Consider the following 21,585-nt stretch of genomic DNA (forward strand, 5'->3'; position numbering starts at 1 on the left):
TGGTATTCCAGCTGAACTATTTAAAATTTTAAAAGATGATGCTGTTAAGGTGCTACACTCAATATGCCAGCAAGTTTGGAAAACTCAGCAGTGGCCAGAAGATTGGAGAAGATCAGTCTACATCCCAATCCCAAAGAAGGGCAGTGCCAAAGAATGCTCCAACTATCGCACAATTGCACTAATTTCTCACTCTAGCAAGGTTATGCTTAAAATTCTACAAGGAAGGCTCAAGCAGTATGTGGACCGAGAACTCCCAGAAGTGCAAGCTGGATTTAGAAGAGGCAGAGGAACCAGAGACCAAATTGCAAACATGCGCTGGATTATGGAGAAAGCTAGAGAGTTCCAGAAAGACATCTACTTCTGCTTCATTGACTATGCAAAAGCCTTTGACTGTGTCGACCATGGCAAACTATGGCAAGTTCTTAAAGAAATGGGAGTGCCTGATCACCTCATCTGTCTCCTGAGAAATCTCTATGTGGGACAAGAAGCTACAGTTAGAACTGGATATGGAACAACTGACTGGTTCAAAATTGGGAAAGGAGTACGACAAGGCTGCATTTTGTCTCCCTGCTTATTTAACTTATATGCAGAATTCATCATGCGAAAGGCTGGGCTGGATGAATCCCTAGCCGGAATTAAGATTGCCGGAAGAAATATCAACAACCTCAGATATGCAGATGACACAACCTTGATGGCAGAAAGTGAGGAGGAATTAAAGAACCTTTTATTGAGGGTGAAAGAGGAGAGTGCAAAATATGGTCTGAAGCTCAACATCAAAAAAACGAAGATCATGGCTACTGGTCCCATCACCTCCTGGCAAATAGAAGGGGAAGAAATGGAGGCAGTGAGAGATTTTACTTTCTTGGGCTCCATGATCACTGCAGATGGTGACAGCAGCCACGAAATTAAGAGACGCCTGCTTCTTGGGAGGAAAGCAATGACAAACCTGGACAGCATCTTAAAAAGTAGAGACATCACCTTGCCAACAAAGGTCCGTATAGTTAAAGCTATGGTCTTCCCAGTAGTGATGTATGGAAGTGAGAGCTGGACCATAAAGAAGGCTGATCGCCGAAGAATTGATGCTTTTGAATTATGGTGCTGGAGGAGACTCTTGAGAGTCCCATGGACTGCAAGAAGATCAAACCTCTCCATTCTGAAGGAAATCAGCCCTGAGTGCTCACTGGAAGAACAGATTGTGAAGCTGAGGCTCCAGTACTTTGGCCACCTCATGAGAAGAGAAGACTCCCTGGAGAAGACCCTGATGCTGGGAAAGATGGAGGGCACAAGGAGAAGGGGACGACAGAGAACGAGATGGTTGGACAGTGTTTTCGAGGTTACCAGCATGAGTCTGACCAAGCTGCGGGGGGCAGTGGAGGACAGGAGTGCCTGGCGTTCTCTGGTCCATGGGGTCACGAAGAGTCGGACACGACTAAACGACTAAACAACAACAACAACATAGACCAGCCCAATCCAGCATGGCAAGTGGTCAAAGATGATGGGAGTTGTCATTCAGCATCACCTGGAGGGCAATAAATTGGCTATGGCTGGTACAGTGGTACCTTGGGTTAAGAATGTAATTTGTTCTGGAGGTCCGTTCTTAACCTGAAACTGTTCTTAACCTGAGGTAACATTTTAGTGAATGGGACCTCCCACTGCCGCTGCATGATTTCTGTTCTCACCTTGAAGCAAAGTTCTTAACCCGGGGTACTATTTCTGGGTTAGCGGAGTCTGTAACCTGAAGTGTCTGTAACCCAAGGTACCACTGTATAGGCATGGAAGATCATAACCACCACTGAGAATCAACAGTGAAGTGATAGGCTCATAATAATAATTAAAAATGAGAGGAACAACCACTCTTTTCACTGCATCCTTACTTGATTCCTTTCTCGCTTGGATCTTCCGGGTACACACTGACAGCGCGTGTTTCCATCGTTCTTTGTAAAGTGAAACGAGGAAACAAATAGGCTGGAAGGTTTTGTGAGCAAACGGGGAAGTGCTTGTTTACTGGGGCTCCTGAATTTCTGGCACAAACAGCTGGCTGTACTTTTAATAATGAGCCGCTCATAATTGGGATGTATTCAATTCAAGTTAAGGCGCACAGGCGCACACTCACTAAACTTGCTAATTAGGAGTTTCTCTCGATAATAAGCACATTATTCTTGCTTCCTTGAATGGTGATGAAGTGCTGACGCAGCGGCAAGAGCACACCTCACCCCCCGGCAAACACAGCATGGGGGGCCCCAGTGCCTGGCAATCTGGGGAGGGGAACATATGGTCAGAGGAATGGCTGAAGCCCATAGACAGCTTGCGTAAATTACAGTGCAGCCACCGAAACTGGGGCTCACGCTAAGCTGCTGAAAGCAAAATAGGTTGTCATTAGCTACAAAAAATAAAATAAAAAAATGATGGATATAACTTTGCCGTAATGACACTCCAGGGTAGTTGTGGTTGTGCAATCAGTTCTAGTGTGCATATAGCAAAGAACGAGAAACACAGCGGAAGTGAGGGGGCGGGAGGGGGGATTTACTTGTGCGTGAATTCAGTCACCTGCTTTGACCCATTTGTTTTATGGTCACAAAAGCAATTATTACTTTTATAATAATTACACACACACACCTGCCTCCATTTGAACTAAATGAGCAAACATTCCTAGGCAGCCATATGGAGCAAGTTCATAACAGCACACGGTGAAGTTCTAATTGGTCTTTCTAGAAGGGTGTTCTCACATTATACCACGGAGCCAAAAAAAGGACAGCCCAGAAGTCGTGTGTCCCGGTTTTTGGCCTGGACATGTTGAAGGGTATGTTATAATCTCCCCAGATAGCAGTCATTTCTACCTGGGTTCATCTGCTCATGAGAAAGAGTCTACCCATGGAGAATACAAAATTTACCTCATGGAAGTATCTCCTGGAAAAAAAAAGGTATTTTGCTCACTAGTTAACTCCCCTTGCATGTTCTCCCCATTGTGAGCTGTTTCCCTCCCCTCTTTGGGGACAGCTTGAGTCTTTGTTCCAATCCTGTGCAGTCCTTACCATACATATGCAAATCCCACTGCTTTCAATGGGACTAACTCTCAGGTAGCTGGGCATATGATTGCAGCCTAAGAGAAATGAGAATCCTATCACTTGAAGGGGAGACTTGAGCAAGAGCCAAGGGTTGGCAGGCAACTAGACAGAGATTCTTTCATATGAAATGACCTGGACCCTACAATCATAATCTGAGGCCCTTTTTCACATGCCTCATCCATGAGAGGTCCAGAGGGTAGCAACATGGGAAAGGGCCTTTTCTGCAGTGGCTCCCCACTTGCGGAATGGTCTCCCTAGGGAGGCTTGCCTGGTGCCTTCATTATATATCTTTAGGCACCAGGTGAAAATGTTCCTTTTCAACCAGGCCTTGGGCTGATTAACATTCAATGGCCTTTTAAATGTGTTTGTGTTTAGGGGTAATGGTTATAGGTTTGCTTTGTTTTTATTCTGTATTTTTATTCTGTGAACTGCCCTGAGATTTTTAGTTGAAGGACATTAATATAAATTAATTAAATAAATAAATAGACAGACAGACAGACAGACAGATGGACTGGAGGGCTGTGTGGCTTGTTAATGTAAACAGTGTAAACATGTCTACTTAGAAGTAAGTTCCACTGAGTCTAATGGGGCTTACACCTGACTAAGTGAGTACAGAACTGAAGCCTTAAACATCTAAATTCATTTTTTCTTGTAAAGACTAGATGCTGATGTATTAATAAATATTACAGCATTTATAATAAGTCTGTTGAATCTTCAGCGTGTCATCATGGGATTCTTCTGCTACCCTTCAATATTGTGTCATGAATAAATGCCAGAAAAACCTGCTTAAAACTTGCTCCAAAGCCAAGTGACATGTAATGAATAATAGCTGCAGTTACAACTGCAATAATAAAGTAACTTAACACAGCATTCAGAAACGATAGTCATCAAAAAAATGGTGGAAACTTTAGGTAACACAGGCGGCAACCATTTTGCATGTATTCAATTGATGTGCAGCAGCCGACATGCAGAACAGAGGCGGGGCATAATGGGGTGTAATGGGGCAGGGTGGGCTTATATGTGCTCCGCCAATGCATGGAGTAGGGGCAGGAAAGCAAGTCCTGTGCAAATCGGGGGTTGACTGTACTTATTCTTATTCTTTGAAGTCAAAAAGTGTCACAACAGAATCCCAAGCAGGTTTACTCTAAAGCAACTTTTGCTGTTCAATGGAGCTTACCTATTGTGCATAGAATTGTGTCCTTATTTTATATTTGTTATCATTTCCTTTAAATCACACCTTTCCTGAAAAGAGAGCTCAAGGTGCCATACATGGTCGTTAATCTAGCAGAGAGTGCCCAAAGTGAGCTTCATGGCCAAGTTCACCCAAGTGGTGCCTTCCAGATGTGCTTGAACTACAACTTTCATTGTCCATGACCATTGACAATGCTGGCTGAGGTTGATGGGAGTTGTAGTCCAACAACATCTAGAGGGTACCACATTGGCTTCTCCTGAAATATACAATGATTACTCTCCCTCCCCCCCATTTTTGCCTCGCATGTTATTTATGACAGCCTTGGAAGTCCTCATCACAATTAAATATAATGACACAATTAAGGGTGTTCAAATGAGAGAAAACCAATTTGAACTATCATTATGTGTGGATGACACAGGGGAGCTTGACCCCAGCTCGTCCTTGGGATGACTTAATTCTGAGTCTTTCGAATTTGTGAGTAATAAAGCAGATTAGCCAAATTAATGCTCTTGCCTTTCAGTGCAATTTGGTGCTAGGCTCATTTTCTCAGCAGTTGGACACCTGGAGTGTCAAATGCCTGTGCATTGAGGATTGTGACAAAGACATTCCCCATTCCCCCACTCTGCAGCCAGCACATCTAGAAAGTTTCTGAGGCTCTTCTCTCCCAACATTTCATTTAGACAGGGTTAATGTCCAAGCCAGTGTGCTTTGATACTGCAGACTCAAAACAGTTGAACAGTAATCTCATCTCTCTAGGGAACCAGAATATCTGTAGTTCCATGAAGAAGTCTTGGGCCACATCCACACCATACATTTCAAAGACTACACTACCAATTTCAACAGCCGTGGCTTAACAGACAGAATTCTGGGAGCTGTAGTTTGTTAAGGGTGCTGACTGTTGTTGTTAGGAAGCCCCTAATCCCCTGACAGAGCTACAAGGCCTGCTTATCCAAACTCCAGGGAAATGGCATTTGTGGCTCAGTGTGGCCATGGTGGATGGGGCTCCCTTCTACAGCATGGGTCATTGGTGGAGGGAGTTCCTTTCTCCTTCACCAGTCGTACTGTGTGCTGGGGACTCTCTTGCAGGCTGTGCAGCCCACCAGGGCATGGCTTTATTGTACTTTATTGTACTATTGTACTACCAACCTTATATTGTACTACCACCCTTACTGTATGCTTGTGAACATGGACCACTTATAAATGCCGTCTCCAACTCCTCAAAAGATTCCATCAATGGTGTCTCCAAAATTTTTTATACATCACTTGGGAAGACAGGTGAGCTAATACCAGTGTACTGGAAGAAGCAAAGATCACTAGTGTTGAAGCAATGATTCTTCAACATCAACTTTGTTGGACTGGTCATGTTGTGCGGATGCCTGATGATCATCTTCCAAAGTAACTACTCTATTCTGAACTTAAAAATGGAAAGTGTAATGCTGGTGGTCAACAAAAGAGATTTAAAGATTGTCTCAAGGCAAATCTAAAAAAATGTAGTATAAACACCAACAATTGGGAAACACAGGCCTGCGAGTGCTCCAATTGGAGAACAACCTTTACCATAGGTGTCATGGGCTTTGAAGACACTCAAACTCAGGATGCAAGGGAGAAACGTACTAAGAGGAAGGCATGTTTGGCAAACCGTCACCATAATTAACTCCTGCCCAGAAACCAATGTCCCCACTGTGGAAGGACGTGTGGATCCAGAACTGGCCTCCACAGTCACTTACGGACTCATTGTTAAAACCATGTTTATGGAAGACAATCGCCAAAGAAGGAGGCTTGGGGACAGGACCAGAGGGGAGACTTTTTCTAATGGTCTTTCCTCTGTTCCACTCCCTGGAAATATAAACCAGCTGTACCTGTGCCTTCGCCTCAGTTCTCTTCCAGATTCTGGAGGGGAAGGGGGAGGGGGAGGACCCTGAGTGCTATGAGGATGATGCAGAGGAGATGGCATCTTCAAGATGGCAGTAGGGTGGGGAAAGAGGCTTCCTTTTGGGATGATGGTGGTGGGTGGCAGAGCACGGAAGAGAGCTGAAGACACAGGAAAAAGCACTTTAAAACACCAACAAGCTGAAAGAAGGGATGAGCAGCTTGGGCTGTGGCTTCTATCCCTGCCTTCTTCCTCTTCATCTGTGAAAATGTTCAGCACCACAGAATGATGTAAAGAGAAAGTGGGGAAGAAAGGCCTTCCTTCTTTTGACCTTGTTAGTCTCTCTTTCGACTGCAGGAGGGGCTTCTGGAGTTGCAAAACAATTAGTGACATAGGAAGTCAGATGCATTTTGAGAGACTGGAGGGAAATTAAGTTTAAACTGTCAGGTTTCCTTGTTTACCCACAGGAACAACAAAGAAATAACTCATGCACAAGGTATGCAAAGCCTTCCTCGTCATCTCCCACCCCGCTCCCCCCTTCAAATCCTTCTAGTTGAAATGACTCTTATTAGACAATCATGCAATGATCTTTTTTTCCATTCAGCTAACTTTGGTGGGTCTGCACGCTTCAGGGAGATAAATGTTGCACTGATTGTTTGGGGAAGCTTTTCAGAACAAGAACAGGTTGATTTACAGGCCAGGAATATCAGACTTAGGGCTGCTGACTGGTTGTTTTAAACCACTTCAGGATTTCCAATGGTAAACAGGACTGCAGGGCAGGGAATCTTTTACAGCCTGAGGGTTGAATTTGCTTCAGTGCAATCTTCCAAGGGCCACATGCCAGAAGGGTTGGGAGAACCCCACGAGAAGGATGGGAAGTAGGAGAGGGGAGACCATTCTACCTGGCAAGCAGAAATGGTTGTGTTGATGGAATTATTTTCTTAGCATTACCCTCAATTCCACCCACTGTCTGCAACCTTGGACAGCTGCTGCCAGTCAGGGTAAAATATACTGAGCTGGATGGACCAATTGTCATATTCGGTGCAAGTCAATTTATTTTCACGGCAGGCTTAAAAGATGTTGAGGGCATATTAGGCAAGGTGCAAAGACGGGAAGCTGCAGGTAGTCTGCCACCTGTCTTCTATGCCATGCAAGGTTTCTGAAGGAAGAAAACAGAACAGGATGATCCTTCCAAGAGCAAATTTATTAGAGGGCTATTAAAAACGAAATAGCATACGAGCACAAATGTACCTCAGAGGCTCAGGAATAAGAAAGCAGTGAAGCCCTTTGAAAATGAGACTTCTGATGGAGCAATCAAGCCCCTTATCATTTTCTGCATTGGCAGGAACAACAACCCAGGGCTATGTGACCTTAACCCCTCCATACTCATGAAGCAAAGGAGTGGGGAGATTTGCTGGAGGAAAGAGGCAATGAAATTGGAAGAGTTCATTGACTGCTCTGGAAGAGGAAGTTCAAAACCTGATTAGTGCAACTGAACACTTCTGATGGGCATCTGGTGAGGTGTGTGTGTGTGTGTGTGTGTGTGTGTGTATGCTATGCGTGTGGGCTGAATAATGAGGCAAATGATGGTTTCTTCCACCCAAGTCCAAGTGCAATGTCAATACCCCTCAAGTCAGATCAGGGCCCCCAGAAAGCCTTGTGTTGCTCTGTTTCTCCACCCTTCTTCATGCTATACTGTTCTTTGCTTTCCTAAATTATATCTCTATGTTTTTCTAGGTCCATGAACTTTGCAAAAAGTGAGCTGTCCAAAATGTTTCCCGCAGTGAACTGAAGGGACCTGGATTGTATTTTTGTTAAAGTTAAAATCTTCATAAAATCATAGAATCGTAGAGTTGTAAGGGACCCCAAAAGCCATCTACTACAACCCCCTGCACTGCAGGAATCAATGTAGGTTCTTAAAATAATAATAAACCTAGATGGTTCTACTTTAACAACAACATATTTCCCCACAAATGCAGGGATCTTCTGAACTTCGCAGGCAGCCTTACGTTGCAAGACCTGGGAAAGGCCTATGTAGAGATCTGTAAAGCCCAAGGGAAGACACAACCACCAGAAAGAAAGGCCAGTATGATAATAAAAATGTACAAGCAAAATTACATGCCACTCAACTATCTCTTAATTATTTTATGGTAAGTAGAAGGAAAATCCATTTTTTTGTTATAATTTTTTCTTTTGTATCTGTTTGTAGGTTTGTTATGTGTATAACCTCAATAAAAATGTATTTGGAAAAAAAAAAAAGAAGGAAAATCCACTCTGCCTCCCTAAGGGATGATGGAGGAAAGTAAATACCTTTTTCTTCCCCTATGAAAATCCTTCAGACCTATTTGTCTGCAGGTTGTCAGGCTTAGTTCACTGTGGAGGGGCTCTTGTGCCTGCAAATTTCATTCACTTTGGTCAAAAGGAGGAAAAAGTATAGCTGTTCTTAGATTCTCCATTATACTGAATGAACAAAGTTAGAGGTTGTTGTTAATACAGGGTGACTCAGCAGCCAAATGACAGATCAAAGCAGAAAGCAACCCTGGAAAAAACAAAAAATATTTTAATAAGCTGCACAGATACAGATGCATGTTGAATCTTTCAACCTGTACACACGCCAAATATGACTTTTAAAGTGATGATATTGGAGCTGGGCTATAGGAGACTGAACATTGTTCCCACATGATTCACCTATTAAAAGTATGGGAAGAATTGCATGTTGCATCTTCTTGACCCAGCCAATTGCATTGTTGTTGTTGTTTAGTCGTTTAGTCGTGTCCGACTCTTCGTGACCCCATGGACCAGAGCACGCCAGGCCCTCCTGTCTTCCACTGCCTCCCGCAGTTTGGTCAGACTCATGTTTGTAGCTTCGAAGACACTATCCAACCATCTCGTCCTCTGTCGTCCCCTTCTCCTTGTGCCCTCCATCTTTCCCAACATCAGGGTCTTTTCCAGGGAGTCTTCTCTTCTCATGAGGTGGCCAAAGTATTGGAGCCTCAGCTTCACGATCTGTCCTTCCAGTGAGCACTCAGGGCTGATTTCCTTAAGAATGGATCGGTTTGATCTTCTTGCAGTCCACGGGACTCTCAAGAGTCTCCTCCAGCACCATAATTCAAAGGAATCAATTCGTCGGCGATCTGCCTTCTTTATGGTCCAGCTCTCGCTTCCATACATCACTACTGGGAAAACCATAGCTTTTACTATACGGACCTTTGTTGGCAAGGTGATGTCTCTACTTTTTAAGATGCTGTCTAGGTTTGTCATTGCTTTCCTCCCAAGAAGCAGGCGTCTCTTAATTTCGTGGCTGCTGTCACCATCTGCAGTGATCATGGAGCCCAAGAAAGTAAAATCTCTCACTGCCTCCATTTCTTCTCCTTCTATTTGCCAGGAGGTGATGGGACCAGTGGCCATGATCTTCATTTTTTTGATGTTGAGCTTCAGACCATATTTTGCGCTCTCCTCTTTCACCCTCAATAAAAGCTTCTTTAATTCCTCCTCACTTTCTGCCATCAAGGTTGTGTCATCTGCATATCTGAGGTTGTTGATATTTCTTCCGGCAATCTTAATTCCGGCTTCGGATTCATCCAGCCCAGCCTTTCGCATGATGAATTCTGCATATAAGTTAAATAAGCAGGGAGACAATATACAGCCTTGTCGTACTCCTTTCCCAATTTTGAACCAGTCAGTTGTTCCATATCCAGTTCTAACTGTAGCTTCTTGTCCCACATAGAGATTTCTCAGGAGACAGATGAGGTGATCAGGCACTCCCATTTCTTTAAGAGCTTGCCATAGTTTGCTGTGGTCGACACAGTCAAAGGCTTTTGCATAGTCAATGAAGCAGAAGTAGATGTCTTTCTGGAACTCTCTAGCTTTCTCCATAATCCAGCGCATGTTTGCAATTTGGTCTCTGGTTCCTCTGCCTCTTCTAAATCCAGCTTGCACTTCTGGGAGTTCTCGGTCCACATACTGCTTGAGCCTTCCTTGTAGAATTTTAAGCATAACCTTGCTAGCGTGTGAAATGAGTGAAATTGTGCGGTAGTTGGAGCATTCTTTGGCACTGCCCTTCTTTGGGATTGGGATGTAGACTGATCTTCTCCAATCCTCTGGCCACTGCTGAGTTTTCCAAACTTGCTGGCATATTGAGTGTAGCACCTTAACAGCATCATCTTTTAAAATTTTAAATAGTTCAGCTGGAATACCATCACTTCCACTGGCCTTGTTATTTGCAGTGCTTTCTAAGGCCCATTTAACTTCACTCTCCAGGATGTCTGGCTCAAGGTCAGCAACCCCACTACCTGGGGTGTACGAGACATCCATATATTTCTGGTATAATTCCTCTGTGTATTCTTGCCACCTCTTCTTGATGTCTTCTGCTTCTGTTAGGTCCTTACCACTTTTGTCCTTTATTATGGTAATCTTTGAACGAAATGTTCCTTTCATATCTCCAATTTTCTTGAACAGATCTCTGGTTCTTCCCATTCTGTTGTTTTCCTCTATTTCTTTGCATTGCTCATTTAAGAAGGCCTTCTTATCTCTCCTTGCTATTTTTTGGAAATCTGCATTCAATTTCCTGTATCTTTCTCTATCTCCCTCGCATTTTGCTTGCTTTCTCTCCCCCGCTATTTGTAAGGCCTCGTTGGACAGCCACTGTGCTTTCTTGCATTTCCTTTTCATTGCGATGGTTTTCGTTGCTGCCTCCTGTATAATGTTGCGAGCCTCCATCCATAGTTCTTCAGGCACTCTGTCCAGCAGATCTAAATCCTTAAACCTGTTCCTCACTTCCACTGTGTATTCATAAGGGATTTGATTTAGATTGTATCTTACCGGCCCAGTGGTTTTTCCTACTTTCTTCAGTTTAAGCTTGAATTTTGCTATAAGAAGCTGATGATCTGAGCCACAGTCAGCTCCAGGTCTTGTTTTTGCTGACTGTATCGAGCTTCTCCATCTTTGGCTGCAGAGAATATAATCAATCTGATTTCGATGCTGCCCATCTGGTGATGTCCACGTGTAGAGTCGTCTCTTGTGTTGTTGGAAAAGTGTGTTTGTGATGACCAGCTTGTTCTCTTGACAGAACTCTATTAGCCTTTGCCCTGCTTCATTTTGCTCTCCAAGGCCAAACTTGCCAGTTGTTCCTTTTATCTCTTGGTTCCCTACTTTAGCATTCCAATCTCCTATAATGAGAAGAACATCCTTCTTTGGTGTCACTTCTGTAAGGTGTTGTAAGTCTTCATAGAATTGGTCAATTTCAGTTTCTTCCGCACCAGTAGTTGGTGCATAAACTTGGATTACTGTTATGTTAAAAGGTCTGCCTTGGATTCGTATCGAGATCATTCTATCATTTTTGAGATTGCAACCCAGTACTGCTTTCGCAACTCTTTTGTTGACTATGAGGGCCACTCCATTTCTTTTGCGGGTTTCTTGCCCACAGTAGTAGATATGATGGTCATCCGAACTAAATTCGCCCATTCCCGTCCATTTTAGCTCCCTGATGCCCAGGATGTCAATATTTATTCTTGCCATCTCATTTTTGACCACATCCAACTTACCCAGGTTCATGGTTCTTACATTCCAGGTTCCTATGCAATATTTTTCTTTACAGCATTGGACTTTCCTTTCGCTTCCAGGCATATCCGCAACTGAACGTCCTTTCGGCTTTAGCCCAGCCGCTTCATCAGCTCTGGATCTACTTGTACTTGTCCTCCGCTCTTCCCCAGTAGCATGTTGGACGCCTTCTGACCTGAGGGGCTCATCTTCCAGCGTCATAACTTTTATATGCCTGTTGTCTTTGTCCATGGAGTTTTCTTGGCAGGGATACTGGAGTGGCTTGCCGGTTCCTCCTCCAGGTGGATCACGTTTGGTCAAAACTCTCCACTATGACCTGTTCATCTTGGGTGCCCTGCTCGGCATAGTTCATAGCTTCTCTGAGTTCTTCAAGCCCCTTCGCCACAGCAAGGCAGTATGCCAATTGCATACTGCCCCCAAATTTCTTCCCTGGATTTTCCAGGTTAACAGGGTTGCAAACAGATCCCCCCCCCACAAGCAATAAACATGGCAATGAGCACTAAACTCCCACTAGATTTCCAGATGTGGCTTTTACGTAATGAGCAAGATCACACAAAATGCAAAAATCACCTCATATGGAAAGGTTGGAAATGGAATTAAGGCGCTGTCTGAATGCAACCAATATGCTGTACTATTTGCTTTGCAAGGTTTCTTGACAGTTGTTTCATATTATACAAAGCTTTGGGAAATCACATTTCCTGGTGCTAGGGATTTTATTTTTAGGGTGTGTGGGGAGGAGGATATAATTTAGCAATTAAACTGGAGGCAGGAAGGTGCAAGCCCCACAGTGAATTAGCCCATTGATTTTGTCCTTGAGGGGTGGAGGTGAATGACAAGACAGAAGCAGCTACCTCTTACGGTGGTCTGATAAAAATGAAAGAACACACTGATTATGTCTGCGGCTGCTCTTCTCGACCCAACCAACAGTGACAGTCATCATACTGCGCTACATACACTGAGCGGCTCAATGTGCAAGCTAACCAAAGGATATCATTAAGTCTAAACATTGGAGCTTCTCAACCAGATACAGTGCTTCAGAACAGCTCGGGGGAGAAGAGCAAGGGAAAAACCCAAACAAATCCCTTCTGTGGGCTGAAATGTCACACATGATTCATGTTTGACTTTATAGCACCTGTTTGCTTCTTACTTAAGAATGTAAGAATTAGCTTGGCAGGATGGATGCAACTCAGGGTCCATTTAGGCCAGGCTTCCTGAAACTCGGCCCTCCAGATGTTTCAAGACTACAATACCCATCATCCCTGACCACTGGTCCTGCTAGCTAGGGATCATGGGAGTTGTAGGCCAAAAACATCTGGAGGGCTGAGTTTGAGGAAGCCTGATTTAGGCCACCATCCTATTCTGAACTGTGGTTTGCCAGAAGTCTCCAGGAAACTCACAAGCAGGGCAGAACTGTGATGACCATCTCTAGTAGTTTGTTCCCAAGATCAGGCAGAGTGGCTACAGATCTGGAGGCTCCATATAGTTATAATGTCTAAGGTGGTCTGCTCCTCTGAGATACCATGGGATCTAGTAAAGGTTTGCTGCATCCTGTGGGAAGTGGCATGATTAAAACTGATCAGAGTTTTCTAAACTTGGTTACAACATAGGTGTACTTGATCATCTGATCACATGGTCATCTTCAGAAATGCATTATTCCATAAGGCGGGGAAAGACAAATAAAAATAAAAATAATAAAATAAAATAAAAATGTCAAGAGCTACATTCTTTTGGGAGTTGTCTGCCAGGGACAATGTACCAGCAATGAGTGGGGTCTTTTTGCCACCCCTTCTTTCTTTCTCTTTATGACACCCCATTTTTCTCTCTTTTCCACCCCTTTTCTATCTCTTTCACCCAGCCCCACTCATTTTCTGAATGCCATTTCTCTCTCTTTCTGCCACCCCCCTTTCCCCCCGCCTGCTACCCTCTTTCCTCCACCCACCCATTTCTTGACAACCATATGAAATTAAGCCAAGAGCTGCTTGAAATTGGACCAAAAGCTACAAGTTGCCCCACTGTACTCTAGGACTGGTAACCCCAGCTTCTGCATTCACAAGTTACAAAACGAGTCCCCCTCCCTCCCACACCAGTCATTTCCACTTGTGGATGAAGTGAGGATTCTGATCTACATTAGTCAATGTGAATGAGGAACTGAAAGATGGGAATCACTCCCAATGAATGAACACAGCAGGCCATCTTTATACAGAATATTTAGTGATTATGATTATTCCCCTTGACTTTGCAGTAAATGAGATGCTTGCCATCACCTATTTGGCACTTTTTGGAATATTCTTCCACTCTTCTTGCTGTTTACCTTCCTCCCCAAAGGCCACTTCAAACCAGAGACTTTAGCTTTCACTAATGATAACGTTAGAACATTGATGGTTCAATTAACAATCAAGAGCTCAGCTCCCACGCAGCCCGCAATGCAATCAATAACGTACTTTCGGTGAAATTAAAGGTGCTAATGAAGCCAAGTGTTAAAACCATTGGGTACTTAATTTGGGAATATTAGTCCAAAATGAGTGTGTCAGTTTTCACTTCAGCATCTCAGTCAGTCCTCAACTGCCTTACACATGGATGAGCAATGAATGAAGCATAAATATTTGTACAAGAAATTCTTTTCTTGCATAGATTCTCCAACTTGCCCGTAAAAGAACGGGGATGCTGAGCTGGCTTCATGTGGGCTCCTCTCTTTGGCAGGGTCAGCATGTCTTTTCAAAACAAGCCCTCAAATGCAAATTTATAAAAATCCAATCAAATTGGCAAAGCTGACTGGACAGTGTTAAGTGGCAGGCAAATGGTTTGTTGTCCCAAGAATCCGCTGTCCAATAAATGTTGGCATTTGACAATATGGAGGAAGTGACAAAAAGCCAATGGCAATTACAGAACATTCCATTTGGGGCTGGAGTTCACTGGTAGAGAATTTGCTTTGCATATAGAAGGTCCCAGGTTCAATCTGTGGTGGGACATTGTTTGAAACTATGGAGAGCTGATGCCAGTAAGTGTACACCATTCCAGGCTAGATGGACTGTTGGTCTACCTCAGAATAACTTGGCCTCCTGTGTTTCTATGCTTCCCAGGGGCACAGGAGGCTGCCAATATGAGTCAAACAAGTGGTCCATCTAGCTCAGTATGGTCTACACCAGGGGTCAGCAGCCTGGTGCCCTCCAGATGTTCTGGTCTCCAAGTCCCATCAACCTCAGCCAGTATGGTCAGTGGTCAGGGATGATGAGCTCCATGAGGCATCTCCCAACAACCCTCAGTACCTTTAAAAATTTACACTTGTGCTTTTCTTCTAGAAAAAATGGTGCTGGTACTGTACACCCTTGAGTACCCCCAGAAAAAAGCACTGGTTGTCAGGATTCTTTGGGGGGAGAGTAATGACTGTTAAATGTACTGTTAACTATAAATGTACAGTACAGGTGTGATTTAAGAGAGGAATTCTTCACTGGTTCAGACACGGGTGGACTTACTACAAACTAATTAAGTTTATACTTCAGGGCCCCTAATCCTGGAGGGCCCCAGAAGCGAATTTAATCAGCATTGCTTATTTTTGGGGGGTCTAGTAGACCTAATTTGAGTTGCACGACTCAAACTGATTATATTTTTTTTGTATATATTTCAACAATCCCAAAGTCAGTAGCACAGATGTTGCAAAGTAGAGTGTTATGGTACAGCAATTTAAAGCAAAACCTAAGAGGTGGTAGTTCATTTCTTTTTAAAAAGTGGTGATCTCTCATGGAAGAAGACAACAGTGGTTACTCAGACCTCATTGCTGGTTGTGAAGAGGCCCCCATAACAGTTCAAGCTTCAGGGCCCCCAAAATGGAGGTCTGTCACTGGTTTCAGAATGAAATCAGAACCAGAGAAGAATCTAGGAGCTGGAATGCTCACCTTGTTTTTGAAGTGAGCATTATAAGCCCCTGAAACACATATTTCCTTCCCAGACACATGAGTTTCACTGGAGTCTCTATTTTAAAGGAAAAGACATAGGGCAGATGCACACCATACACTTAAAGCATATCCAACACAGGTCTAAAACACATGATTCCTGCAGGAGAGAGCAAACAGAGTTAATATACCATCGCTCCGATCCTGGAAACGGGCTGCCAACAGGACTGACCGTGATTAGAACGTTCACTGACAGTTAGTTTAAATAAGAGGAATACATTGTTTCCATTGTCTCCGTCTGTGTTTAAAAAGGAATAAAAGTAACAGAAAATTGAAACTAACTTTATTGTTTGAATTGAGTTTAAAAGGACTAATACAAATAGAAACTGTTTCCCTCTAGAGGAACTGTTTCCCTTTAGAGGAAGCCTTTGAAACTGTCACAAGAGTTGAGCTGGGGGAATTTCCAGCTGCAAGATAAAAACCTGTGAGATTCTTGGGACCTTGAATCGGTTAAGAATGTTGACAGAAGAGGCCTTAGAGGTTGTATTGTGTAAGGTAAGTGACTCATTGGAACAACTTCATAAAAAGGTGGATGTGGTAACTACCAAAATTGACAATTTGGGACAAAAAGTGAACACCAATATAGAAACTATTCAGAAACTGACACAGGAATCTATTTTGACATGGAAAACTGCGGAGAAGGCTAGGGAGAAAGTTATTGCCGTTGAACCTAAAGTAACACAATTGGAGAGAGAGAGAGTCCCAGCCTTGCAGATGCAATTTGATGACCATAAGTTGATGCCTGCTATGATTGAATTTAAAGAAAATCAGATTTCGAGGATCAGAGCCCTACCTGAACTGGAGAAGGAAAGTTTGATAGATTTCCTCACACAGGAATTTGATTACTTTTGGGACCGGGACTTGGGTCAAGAAGAGATTAAAACTGGGAGGGCTTTCGGACTTGGAAGAGGAGGGAAAAAAGAGAAGAACAAAATAAGAGACTGTTGGAACTACCAGAGGAACTTAGAAGAACAACAGTCAAGAGTGGAAATTTTGAAAGACGTCCTGAAATACCTTTTGGATCTTAGATTTAACTACAGAGATTTGGTTGCCTGTCGAGAAGGAATAAAATCATTTTTAGGTGGGAGTTTCCCCAAGATCTACTCTTTAGCCTCAGAGGAAGGAAAAGGAAAAAAAGATCAGTGGAAGACAAAGTAAAGTTCATGTATAAATATGAAGAAGACTCGCAGAAGGAACTTGGAAAAGAGTTAAGAGCATCGGACAGAAGATCACCGGGTTGATGGACTATAGGGAATTGGTGGATATGACTGGCAGAATCCGGGACCAGGGAGAAGAGTCAGTGGAAGAAGACTGGAAAAAGTTTAAAGACTATTTATAAAAATATTGTAAAATTAATGAGTGTTAGAAAAATGTTGGAAAGGAGCTATATGGCTTTAGTAGAAATGTTACAAGGAATTAAGTACAAATAGATTATTAGAGTATTAAAGGGAAAATAAGGTTAAAATATGTTAAGACAATTATATATTAAAGGGAAAAATAAGGTTAGAATATGTTAAGATAAATTACAGGACAGAAAACAGAGGAAGATGGAAAGGAATTGCTGAAACAGTTAATTAAAGTGGAATACAAAAAGGGAGGTGTGAGGAGGTCATTGAAACAAGTAAATGAAAGTTAAGATATTGAACTTATTAGATGTGTTTTAAATTGTGTTTGTTTGGTTTTGTTAATTTAATGTTTTGGGGTTGGCGTTGTGTGGTGTTTTTATTTTTGTATTGTATTGTATTGTATTGTATTGTATTGTATTGTATTGTATTGTATTGTTTTGTTTCACTCTTTTTTCCCCTTTCTTTTGTAGTCTTTAAAATGTTAATAAATATTATTATTATTTTTTTTAAAAATAAAACACATGATTCCCCACAAACACTCATGAAAACTGTAGTTTTGTTGAGGATGCTGGGAACTGTGGCTCTATGAGGGGGAAATTACAGCTCCAAGCATAGGTGCCGGGTCCCTGGGTGCCTGAGCACCCACAAAATTCCCCATGAACAGGCCAGGCACCCACAAATTTTGGCACCAGGGCCATGCACACTGCATGGCACCCATGGCTCTGGACACCCATAGTCATGGAGCCAAGCTAGCACTCCTGGGGGCAGTCATGTGCTTTAAATGTATGTTGGATGTGCTTTAAATGTATGGTGTGGCCTGTATTCTATGGAATCAAATTCCAGGTTACTTTCTCTTCAGCTGGGTCTGTGGATCAAACCCACTTTCAAACCCACTATATGTGTTAGGATACCATGAAATAGGAGACTGGGTTTCTTCTCTGACAATTAAAATGTGTCAGTTGTGAGCTTGTTAATGAGCCACCCTCATCTTCAGAGTGTCCTGATCATATCTTTGGATTTGCTGGTTGCACTTTGATGGACAACTAATCATCCACGATCAATCACCTGAAATTACATAGACACTGTATTTCATCTCCATGCAAAATCCCTCTCCCATGGAGCCCGGTTAATCTCCTCATCATTGTATAACTCAAAGGGGAACTTCTGTCATGTAGAATATCAGAGCCTTTAGGTTCATCATCATAATTAAAGAGATGCTAAATTCATTTGAAGGAAGTTGCAGAAGCTGAGATGATTGCTTAACAGGTCTCTCTCTCTCCCCCCCCCCCCCCCCCGCCGCCTTGAAGACTCGTTGTAATCTTTCCTGGAGAGAATTAAAAATGCACCTTGGCTGATCATTAAGTGAAGGAACAATGGAAAGAATTTGGATTTCCCTTGTTGATCTTTGGAATAATTTTTGTTCTTTCATCTCACCCCAGTGGGATCTTCATTAATATTTATTGTGATATCCTGAATTCCTCTTTAGAGCTTCCTTGGATTTATTTGAGGTCTCTCACCTATGGACTGATCAGGAATGCAACATGGTTTGGAAGTAGTGGTTAAGGTAGCCAAAATGAAGGGAAGAGCTGTGGGTCAGTGGTAGTGCATCTGCCTTGCAAGTAGAAGGTTCCAGGTTCAATTCCGTGCATCTCCAGGAAGGGCTGTGGAAGACTCCTTGTATGAAACCCTAGAGAGCCACTGCTAGTCAGTGTAGACAAGACTGAGTTAGATGGACTAGTATGTCTGACTCAGTATAAGGTGGCTTCTTTTCTCCTTCTTCTTAACTGCTCACTCCACTCCATTTTTATTTCTTCCAGGCTTCCTGGCAGTGTCTCAGTGCCTTCTGTTGGAATCAGGAGGCTGGTTGCGATGGAAATCAGGAATGGTCAATCAGGACTCTTCTGATAAGTGTCTCTTGATGGCTATTAGCGGTGATGAGTAAATTAGTCTTCCAACTTCAGAAGCAGGATCAACATATTTAGTTACAGTGATCTCAGTGCTCTAAGTGGGTGCCCCAAAGCACTACTCCATAAAAGAGGGAGGTCAGTTCAGGTTTGAGGGAAGCCCTAGAATTTAAGAAGTTTTTTTTTAAAAAAAACTTTGACAGAAAGGAGAGGGTTTAATCAGGCATCTGTCTGGAGGAGTGCGGGTGATCATAGGAAGCTGCCATATACTGAGTCAGGCTGCTGGTTGATCTGGATCAGTATTGTCAACACAGACTGACAATGGCTCTCCAGGGTATTGTACAGGGGTATTTCCCAGCCCTACCTGAAGACAGCAGAAATTGAACCTGGGACTTTCTGCATGCAAAGCAGGTGCTCTACCACTCAGTTGCAGTCTTCCCCAGTATAACAATGGATAGAGAAGTGGTTGGTGGACAAAAGGGATTGGACAGGACAGGATGTATTACAAAGCAGGCCTATAGGATCATATTTTACCTAGCTAGCCTTCCAGTAATGTCCAAAGGATCTGTGGTCAGCATAGCATGTGAACAAAATTAAAGGATGTCCAGGGATATTTCCAAGGATGTAAACAGGAGCAAAGTATTTATCCTGCTTACTAAGGCTTGTGATTGGGTCCCCCTCCCCCCCCCATTTTCTCTTTCCTTAATCCACAAGACACCAAAGAGAGGGAAGCAAGCATTGCCCTCACTCTGGTTTGGCTGAATGAAGATGCCATGAAATAAATGAGGTGTGGCTATGCAATGACATCTGAAGCCAAAACAGAGTGAGGACAATACTTGTTGCCTTCACTCTGCATCTTGTGGGTCAAGCATAAAAAATGGTATCTAGCATCAGCAGGGAACACATTCAAGGGCACTGTCCATACAAAAGTATAGCACAGAGGGAGGGAGGGAGGGAGGGAGGGTGGGTAGTGGTGACTGCATCACAGGTGGAAGATCACACTCCAGGTTTGGAGTCTGTGAAGGGAGTTTGCAAACCTACACAAACATTTTTGTTAAAACAAATTTCATTATAAACGAGGGACGAAATAATTTCTCTCCAGCATATGATATACTATCAAGGCTGTATCCTTTCTGGTACAATGTACAAACTGTGCAGCCACACCCCTTATGATGTGGCAGTGGTGCCCAGGTGTTCCTGTGAGGTGACATGCTCACCCTGCTTCATGGCATCACTGGCTGAGAGATTGTGACTGGCCCAAGGTCACCCAGTGAGCTTCATGGCTGAGAGGGGATTTGAACCTTGGTCTCCCAGGTTCCAGTCCAACACTAACCACTGGCTATCTTTGTGTTCTTGTCTCTTCACAAAACATGCACACACAACCTGCTTCCTTGAATACTGATCAAAGGGAAATTCCAAACCATGTTGGGGGATCCTCCCCCAGCTGCCTTTTCAGTTTGTCAACAGAAGATGGCATATCTTTTACACTTATCTGACAAGGGTGAGGGATGCAGTAGGCTGAAGCATCTTCTCTGTTTTATGGCTGAATGCTGCAGAAATCTAAACTCGGCACACCAGGTAAATGAGGGCACTTCCACCTTCAAATAGACTTATTTGCTAGAAGCCTTCAGATAAAGGGCCAGCTGGTTTGGCCAGAGCTACCCAAGACATCTTGCTCATGTGGAACCTCCTTCTTCCCTTGGCTTCTGGGAAATGCAGTGATTGCCACCTGCTTGGATGGCTTTAAAAGAGGATTAGATAAAATCATGGAGGAGGAGAAGGCCATCAATGGCTACTAAACCTGATGGCTATGTTCTGTCTCTTCTGTCTGCGTCAGTAATGCTTCTGACTACCAGTTCCTGGGAAACACGAGTGGGGAGAGTGCTGTTGCACTCAGGTCTTGCTTGTGGGCTTCCCTTGGGGGCATTTGGTTGGTCACTGTGAGGATAGAAGGCTAAACTAGATGGGCCTTTGGCCTAACCCAGCAAGCACTTCTTATATTCTTACATTCAATGATCTCTTGCCTGTCAACTCTCAGCACGTGGTCTTTTCTCCAACTAGAACCTCTGTGAGGTTTCTCCTCATAGAATTATAGGGTTGGAATGGACCCAATGAGTCACCTAGTCCAACCCCTGCAATACAGGAAACATAGCTAAAGAACCCCCTAGAAATGGTCATTCAACAGCTGCTAAAAACCTCCAGTGAAGAAGAGTCCACAACTTTCCTCAGTCCCTCTTTCTCTCTGTTCCTTCATCTTCCTAAGTGCACCTCTCCCCATCCCTGTCTGTAAAAATAAAACAATAGCCAACAATTGCTGTGCCTTCATGACATCCAAAATCATCTGCCTGCGGTGGCCATCTCACACAGCTGTCCTGTAGTTTACAAAGGATTATATTTCTTGACATCCACCAGTTTTGCCCATAGGAGTGTATTGCCAGAGCTAAAGGGACCACCCTCTTATTTTGACGACTTGTCTCCTCTATCTGAGAGATGCTATGTGGTAGTGAAGCCAAACCACTTCACATTACCTTCCAAGCAAACAAGCTGCACTGCCCAGAAAACTCTCACAATACACGCACACGCAAACAAACAAACCAGGATGTCAGTGCAGGAAATTTGCACCAGGAAGCAAGGGGCCATAAATTGGTGCCAGCCCGATTGAGTGATTTCCACCCTCCGAGGGCTGTGGGATACCTAAT

The sequence above is a fragment of the Podarcis cretensis genome (assembly GCF_951804945.1).
Source record: "Podarcis cretensis genome assembly, chromosome: 14".
NCBI classification, from domain to species: Eukaryota; Metazoa; Chordata; class Lepidosauria; order Squamata; family Lacertidae; genus Podarcis; species Podarcis cretensis.